Genomic DNA, 8,525 nt, shown 5'->3' with positions numbered 1-8,525 from the left:
AGAAATAAATCTAACAAAATACATACAAGACCTCTATCTAGAAAATTCCAAACATTGAAAGAAATTAAATTTAAAAAGGACACACTTTATTCATTGTCTGTAAGATTCAATATTATAAATATATGAAATTTCCTCAGATCATCCTATAAATTCAATGCAATCTCAACCAAAATTTGAGCAGTTTTTAAATTTAATTTAATTTAATTTTTTAAAAGATTTTATTTATTTATCTTTAGAGGGGAAGAGAAGGAGAGAGGGAGAGAGATATCAATGTATGGTTGCCTCTCATGTGTTTGTTCATTGTCTGGGTTGCTGGGAACTGGCCTGCAACCCAGGCATGTGCCCTGACTGGGAATCGAAACTCGATCCTCTGGTTCGAAGGCCCGCGCTCAATCCACTGAGCTACACCAGCCAGGGCGAGCAGTTTTTTAATTTTAGAAATTGACAATCTATTCTAAAATATACATATGAAAATGCAAAGGGCCAAGGATAGCCAATAAATGTAGATGGAGGAAGGACAAAACCGAAGGTTTTACATGACTAGATATCAAGATGTTTTATAAAGCTGTGAGGGCTAAGACATCACGGCATTAGTTTAGGGATAGACTTGCAGGCCAGTGGAGCAGAGCAGTGTTCATAAAGGGATCCATGTGTGGAGAAATGGTGATGGTGAAGAGGTGGCGAAGGAAGGCTGGGCTTTTCAGTAAATGACACAAGGTCTATTTTAAAAAGTCTTGAAGAACCCTGACCCCTGTCTGATGCCAAATGGTAGGAAAACTTTGTGCTTCAATGGAAAACTGCATTTTCTGTAGCATACCCTCTGGGTTACCTGATTTTGACTTTATGGCAGCTATTCTATAACTCTGTGACTTGTGAATGGTTGGGATCAATGCAAATTCATGAAAATAAATTCTGTCTGGTGGAGGGATAATCTCGTTCCAGTCATGCAAAAACCAGTTTTGCCTCAATTTGCATATTCATTCCAATATTCCTGCTCTATAAATGTGTCTGTCTGTTCTTTGGATTCACCTTTGAACAGGTGGAAACACCTTGCCAGTTTTCCTTACTAATTCATTAAACAAAATGCTAACATTTCTTTTTATATCTGTATGAGAGTCATGATTTTATCTTTTCATTGGAAAATTGTCTTTTAACAATACATAGAATGAATTCTAGATAAATTGCTAATCTAAATGTGAAGGATAAAGTAAATAATGCTTCTAGAAGATTCTAAAAAATGTGTTCATGACTTCAGAGCAGCAAAGATTTTTAAAAATAATTTTGGTATTAAAATTTTTAATATTTTTATTATTTTTTCCATTTCCATTCATCCCCCCATACCGTCTCCCACCTCCACCCACTCCCCTACCCCCCTCAATCACCACACTTGTTCATCTCCACAAGCAGCAAAGATTTCTTAAAACAAGACACAAAAGCACTAACCATAAACAAAAAGAATGGTAACTCAGATATCATTAAAAGTTAGAACTTCCTTTCACCCCAAAACTTCTCAAAGAAAATGAAAAGGTAAGTCATAGGGTGAGAGAAGATATTTGCATTACATTTTTTGACAAAGGTCTTACGTGTGTGTATACATACATACATATACATATACATATCAAATATTTAATGAAAAAAGTATCACATATATTATACATATAACAAATCGATAAGACAGATCACTGGAAACATGGACCAAAAATGAGTAGGCACATCACAGAAGATCATGTTCCAATGGCCAGTAAACAGGCACACACCCCATTAATCTTTGGGAAAATGCAAATTAAAAACCCTGCACATCCACCAGAGGGGCAAAATAGAAAAGACCAACAATTCCAAGGCTGACAAAGATGTGGAGAAACTGGATCTGTCAAGTGTTGCTGGTGGGAGTATAAATTGGTAACCATTCTGGGAAATTGTTTGGCACTGTCTCTTAGTGCTAAGCATGTAGCCACCCTATCATCCAGCAATTCCATTCTTAGGCGTACGTTTATTATGCATATGTATTGTACCAACAATATACACCAAAATGCATAGCAATTTATTCCCAGTAGCCCTGTACTAGTTTCCCGTGGCTATCATAACAAATGACCAGAAACGTGGCTGCCTAACACAACAGTGATTTCGCGTCTGGCTGTCAGTCCTGGAGGCCAGAAGTCTGAAGTCCAGTGTGCTCAAGCTGTGCTCCCTCCAGAAGCTCCAGGCGAGATTCTGTTCCTTGTCTCTTTTAGCACTTTGTGGTTTGTGGTGATGTCACTCCAGTCTCTGCCCCCACCTGCTCCTGGCCTTTTTCCCCTTTCAGTGTCTTTAATCTCCTTCTGCCTCATTCTTTGAGGGACTCTTGTCATTGGATCTAGAGCCCACTTGGATAATCCAGGATGATCTCATCTTAAGATTCTCAACTTAATTACATTTACAAAGAGGTTTTTTTCCTAAACAAAGTAATATGCACAGGCGCCAGGGACTAGGATGTGCACGCGTCTTTTGTGGAGCCAACATTCAGCCCACTACAAGCTGCAAACTGGAAACAGCCTAAAACGTCTATCAACTGTAGAATGAAAGATAAACTGTGGTATATTCATATCACGGAGCACTATAAAACAATAAAGAGGAATAAATGGCTGCTATAAGAACACCGTTGGTGTTGCTCATAAAGATAATACTGAGAGAAAGGAGCCAGACCCAAATAAATACCTAATGTCTGATTCATTTCTATAGTGCTCAAAAATAGCAAGACTGATCTAGGCAGATAGGAGTTACGACAGTGGCTACTTTTGGAAAAATGGGCACCTAGTGACTGGGAGGATTCAAGAGAGATTTGAGCAGGTGCTGATACTGTTCCGCTTCTTGATCTGAGTGGTGGAAATTCACTGAGCTGAACACTTCTGTGCGGTGTTCTTCATATAATGGTTACAGCACATTTTTCTTTTCATCTTCTTGCCTTTATCGCAGCTATGCTGTAAAGCTCTAATAAAATTGGTTTAAAAAAGTCTGTCCCTGTTATACAAACATTTTTCTTTCATTTGCTGAATATATTAGATTTTAATACATATATGTATTAAAAATCATGAATGGTTACAACATTTTCTTTCTTTCTCACCTGGTTTAGGTGATACCACCTATCAGGAATGTTTGATTTGGGGATGTGGGTATATATTTTCAGCCTAACAGATTTTGGAGAAAAGTGGAGTTGGAGAACCCAGATGGGGCACGGAGCAGGCTGCACTGTGCTTTGGTCCTGAACTGCCCTATGAGGCTCAGTGTCCCCGACCTTCCCTGCTGAAACTTGAAGTGTGGGTGGTTGGGGTGGCAGTGGGAAACCGTGCTCCAGGGCAACTGATTCAGACTTAGGAAAGGTGTTATGCCTACTAGGATGGGTCAGGGTAGGGTTTCTTGAAGGTGGTCGCAGGAGGGACTACAGGGGCAGGTAAGAAGAGGGTGCTTCTCCGTTCCTGGTGGTGCCTCCTACAGGGAACCCTTAAGTAAAGAGGTTTTTTTCTGGTTTTCCCCCTTGGTCTTGGTGAAATGTCATATTGATCTCAGCTTTAAGCTTTGAGGCCTACTTTGTAATTCCTTAGGTTCAAAAGTCCACATACCAAACCTAGCAAAATAGAAACAGACTCATAGATACAGAGAACAACCTGGTTGCCGGAGGGGAGGGCAGGGCGGGGCGGGGGGGGGGGCGGGGGGCGGATGAGAAAGGTGAAGGGGAAAAAGAGCTATAAACTTCCAGTTATAAAATAAGGAAGACATGGAGAGGCAATGCAGAGCAAAGAAAATAGTCAACAGTATAGTGATAACTTTTCATGGTGATAGATGGTTACCAGACTTATTGTGGCAATCATATCGTAAGGTATATAAATGCTGAATCATTATGTTGTATACCTGAAACTAATATACACTTATATGCCAACTATACTTAAAAAAAAGTCAGTGGATTCATCAGCCCTTTGCTACACATTGTGGCATCAAAAGGGGAGAGGAGTGAAGGGATGGTGGGTCCGCCCACACCCACCTCTTGGCCAGCTCTGCTGCAGTGGGGTCTGTGTCCAGAAGGCCCAGCAATTGAAAAGGTGGAAGCTCAATGGCATGTATGGGAGAGGCCAAGAACGAGAGCCTGAGAGGGGGACTCTAACGGGAAAACTCAAGGAGGAATGTATACTCAAAACGTCTGCTTTCCCTCGGTATGCTGTAAAACTTATTCTTAAAAGGTGGAGTATAGCTTGCATACAATGAACATATATTTCTTTTATACCCAGAGAAAAGAAACCTTATATTCTTTAAAAATATTTATTTATTTTTAGAAGGGAAGGGAGGGAGAGAAACACCAATGTGTGGTCACCTCTCATGCACACCCCCACTGGGCATCTGACCCACAGCCCAGGCATGTGCCCTGACCAGGAACTGACCAGGAACTGATCCACCAACCCCTTGCCTCGCAGGCTGTCACCAATCCACTGGGCCACAACACCCAGGGCTACACCTTACATTTTTAAAAGGGGGTTGGTTATGCAGGGTAGTGCTAATTGTGGTGGTAGCAGAAATGAATGGGTTAATGGCAATGGCTTAAAGTCATTTATACCTCTTCTTCTTAACTTGAACTGCCTTTTATTTGCAAGGAATGGGAGAGCTAAAAATGGTGAGGACCATACTTACTGCCTTTAAGATGTTTACAAGTGAATAAAGCAATTGCTGAATCAAGTAGAAGAAATAAGCTGGGCCCTGGACAGTTGGTTGTTGTCCTGCAAACCAAAAGGTCACAGGTTCAATTCTCAGTCAGGGCACATAGCTGGGTTGTGGGTTTGATCCCTATTCTGGGTACGTGTGCAAGAGGCAACTTATTAAAATGTTTCTCTCTTGCATAGGTGTTTCTCTCCCTCTCTTTCCCCACCCAAACCTATTTCTTTCTTTTTTTTTTTAGCTATTCTTTTCACATTTTTATTGTTGTTCAAGTACAGTTCCTTCCTCTCTTTCTAGAGTCAATAAGCTTGTCCTCAGGTGACAATAAAAAAGAAAGAAAGAAAGAAGTTAAGAAAGAAGAAACAATTCTGGAGGAAGAGGCAGAGGGAAGGCTTTGTGCAGAAAGTGGGAAGGGAACTCGGCACAAATTCCCTATGGCATTTAAATTGTGGGATTCAAGTGCCTTCTTGGAAGGGACTCAACAAATTGGAAAGAGAATACCTTTGCGTTATTAGTGATGCAAGTTTCCTCAACAAAAAATGCCACCCACAAGAGCGTGTGGGAAATAGGGAGCCATTTGCCTGTAGAGACCCATCCTATGTCCATAAGGCAGGAAACCCTCACTCCTTGCTCCTAGAGACAACACCTGGAAGGTAGTCTCCTTGGTCAGCCCAGTGACCCTGGAGAAGCCAGAGGGCTGTTTACCAAGCTCAGCAATGAATGAGTCATGCGTGTGGACTTTTGTCGCCACACCTCAGAGTCTGAGGCAGAGGAGAAAGACAAGTAGCCATTCCCAGCCCCTTTGTGGGATAGCACATTCGCCCCTCCCGAGTCTCCAGAGGAGATTTTTAAGTTAGCATTCCTGCAGTTGGGGGGTGCTGGAGAGCTGTGGGAAGGAGTGATTGGCAGGTGGCAAGGCTGTCAAAATCCCTCCCCAGGCATGCCCTGCCTCACAGCACCCCACATGGCTCCACACAATGTCCTGGAGGGGAATTCTTCCCAACTGTGCCTACAGGACAATCTGCTCATAGTCTAGCTGCACAGGTGAGCGCTGCTTGTGGAGAGGCTCAGGGTTGGGTCTGCCGACTGGAGTCCTGGTGCTCTCCGTTCTGCTGCTTTGGGAGAGGACAGGTGGCTAACTTGTCCAGTCTAACCTGCCGGACACCTTGTCAGAGTGCTCTGGGCCGACTGAAACTCTTCCTCTCTCAGTCAGAGCTAGAGGTGGGGCGGGGTGAGAGGAAGGAGCAGTCATCTGGCCGCACCCTGGCTGTGGGAGGTGTTTGCAAACACTCAGGGCTTTCATCGAACCTTCAGGGTCCACCGGCCCAGGGCCAACGACAGTGGGTCTGTGAGGCGGGGAGAAGGCAGGTTCTCACTCCAGAGCAGTCAGTGTGTGAGTCTTAGGGGCCAATGCGCTCTGACTGGAGGAGCAGAGAAGAGGGCTATCCAGGAATCTAGGGAGCCCCAAAACGCCCTGCTCTGGAGCTCCTGGTTCCTCTCTTCTCTGACAAATGTCTAATTCCTGCCTCTAGTGCCCCCCACTCCTCTGAGTTTACCCCTGCCACTGCCCAGTGTCCACAGAGAAAGTCCTTGATCTCGATTTCTCAGGGGTGGCCAGGCAGCCCTGCACTCCCCCAACCTGCCCCCTCTGCTTTAACCACAGAACCTCTGTGTGTCTGACAGAAACCCAAACAGATGAGGTCACAGGTACTATGGTTTTTCCACCCCTCACTATAGGGCCCTTCCTCCACTTTGTCCTCCAATCCTTTCCACGACTGGAAGGAATGCTTCCTGTCATACTCAGCCCGTGAGGCTGTACAGGTAGGTTTCATTCCTGACTCTATTGTGAGGGCTGTACTAATAGTTGAGTGTCGGGAGTGGGGAGGGGAGGCCAGAGCTGAAAAACTTTTCTCCCAGTGTCGGTTTTGATCTCTGACTTTGCCCAGCTGGGATGTAGTGGAGCAGTAGACAGGTAGGACAACCAAGGGGGAAGAATATTCCTTATTTAATGCAGTACCAGCACAGAACAGACACCAAGGGTGGATAAGGGCTGGGACAGAATGGGGCAGATGTCCCCAGGTGAACATGAAAGTATCTGGCTGTGACTTGCCATGCTATTTGCTACTGAACTACCCCTTACACCTGCCTTGTAACCTACAGCACAGCCACTGCCCAAGAGGCTCTGAAAGCTGGCTCACCTCGTTAACACTGTAGTATAAACTCCTTGCCCTGGAGTTCATGATTTACATGATCTGGGCACCCGTTTCTTGGCTCTCTAATCTCCACCATCTGTCCCCAGTGCCTTCCTAAAATATTACACATTCCAGTCTCAATGGACTCATAACCCCTAAACATGCCATGAACTCGCTGGACCCCACCCCTTGCTAAGGTTGGTCTGTTCTCTCCTTCCAAAATATTCTTCCACCATCATCTTCTCTGCCCATCAAATCTGGTATATCCTTTAAGATACAGGTCAATACTACTGCCTTCACAGAAATCCACTTGCTTAGAGAAGTCACTTTCTCCTTAAAGCATCCAAAGTATTATATTAATATGGGACTTCTTTTTTAAATATATTTTATTTTTTTATTTTTAGAGAGAGGGGACTGGAAGGAGAAAGAGTGGGAGAGAAACATCAATGTGTGGTTGCCTCTCATGTGTCCCCTACTGGGCACCTGGCCTGCAACCCGGGCATGTGCCTTGACTGGGAATCGAACCAGCAACCCCTCGCTTCACAGGTCTACGCTCAATCCACTGAGCTATACCAGCCAGGAATATAGGACTTCTTTAGCGTTTGTCATTCCTTGGAACTGAGTCTCTTTGGAGGTAGCACCTAGCATGAAGTAAGTTCTCAATAAATCTTTACAGTAATCAATGGACCCATGAGGTTGAGTGTGGTTAATAGATGGCTAGGAAGGAAAAACAGCACAAAAACAACAGAGTTTTGTTAAGCTTTCCTGCCTCTTATGTGTCTGGTGCCTCCTTTCCTTTTCCCTACTGATCACATTAAATGTTTACAACATACTAAATTGGCTTTTCCCACACTGTAGCCGCCCTCAGGGTCAAACCTGAGGTATAATGTCTGTTTTGTAATTTCCTACATGTAAAAGAGAACATTGTGTACTCATGGTTGTCTAGAATAACCTGCAACTCTTCAATTCCATAGCACTTTCCAAGGACCTACTGTGTACCCAGGTTTCTGTGAGGGGCTGTGGCAGAGACAAATCAAGTAAGTCACCACCTGGTCCCTACCTTGAAGAGGGATGTCAGAAGCCAAACCGTGGAGAAATCTGAGTGAAGCCTTGCAGTGGGAAGGACTTGGCTAGGCAGAGGTTGGCAGGGCAGCCACAGGACAGCCGAGTGCTAGAGACCTGGACGTGGGAAGATTATCTTGGTTACAATTTGTTCAGGAGTTAGAGGAGAATGACTCAGCATGGGGTCAAAATTGGAATGTCCTTAAATCTCTAAGTCTGAAGTTAATACAGGCGAGGCAACATGGTAGGATTTCGAGCAGGTTAGTTAGGGCAATGATACTCAGTATGGACTAGAGGGAGGAGAGCCCAGAGATTGGGGGATACTAATAGAAATGCAAGATTGGGGTTCTGAGAATTCCAGCCAACAGAAATATCGGATGAGAGTCAGGACAGTTGGGTTCGAGTCCTGGCTTTGTTGTGGGGCCTTGAACCAGTCACTTCTCTGTTCTGGGCCCTTTCTTAACTGTAAAACCTAAAAACCTTCAAAGATCGATCCACAGTTGAGCCTTTGAAGCAGGATATTGGGAATGAAGGGGAGATGCCAATCATGGACATTTGGAACAAGGAAGTCACTCACTAGGAGTCCAGCGA

This window comes from Sturnira hondurensis, unplaced genomic scaffold (genome assembly GCF_014824575.4).
Source record: "Sturnira hondurensis isolate 20B ecotype Veracruz unplaced genomic scaffold, ASM1482457v3 Scaffold0008640, whole genome shotgun sequence".
In the NCBI taxonomy this organism is placed as follows: domain Eukaryota; kingdom Metazoa; phylum Chordata; class Mammalia; order Chiroptera; family Phyllostomidae; genus Sturnira; species Sturnira hondurensis.
Note: the sequence above shows the minus strand (reverse complement) of the source record.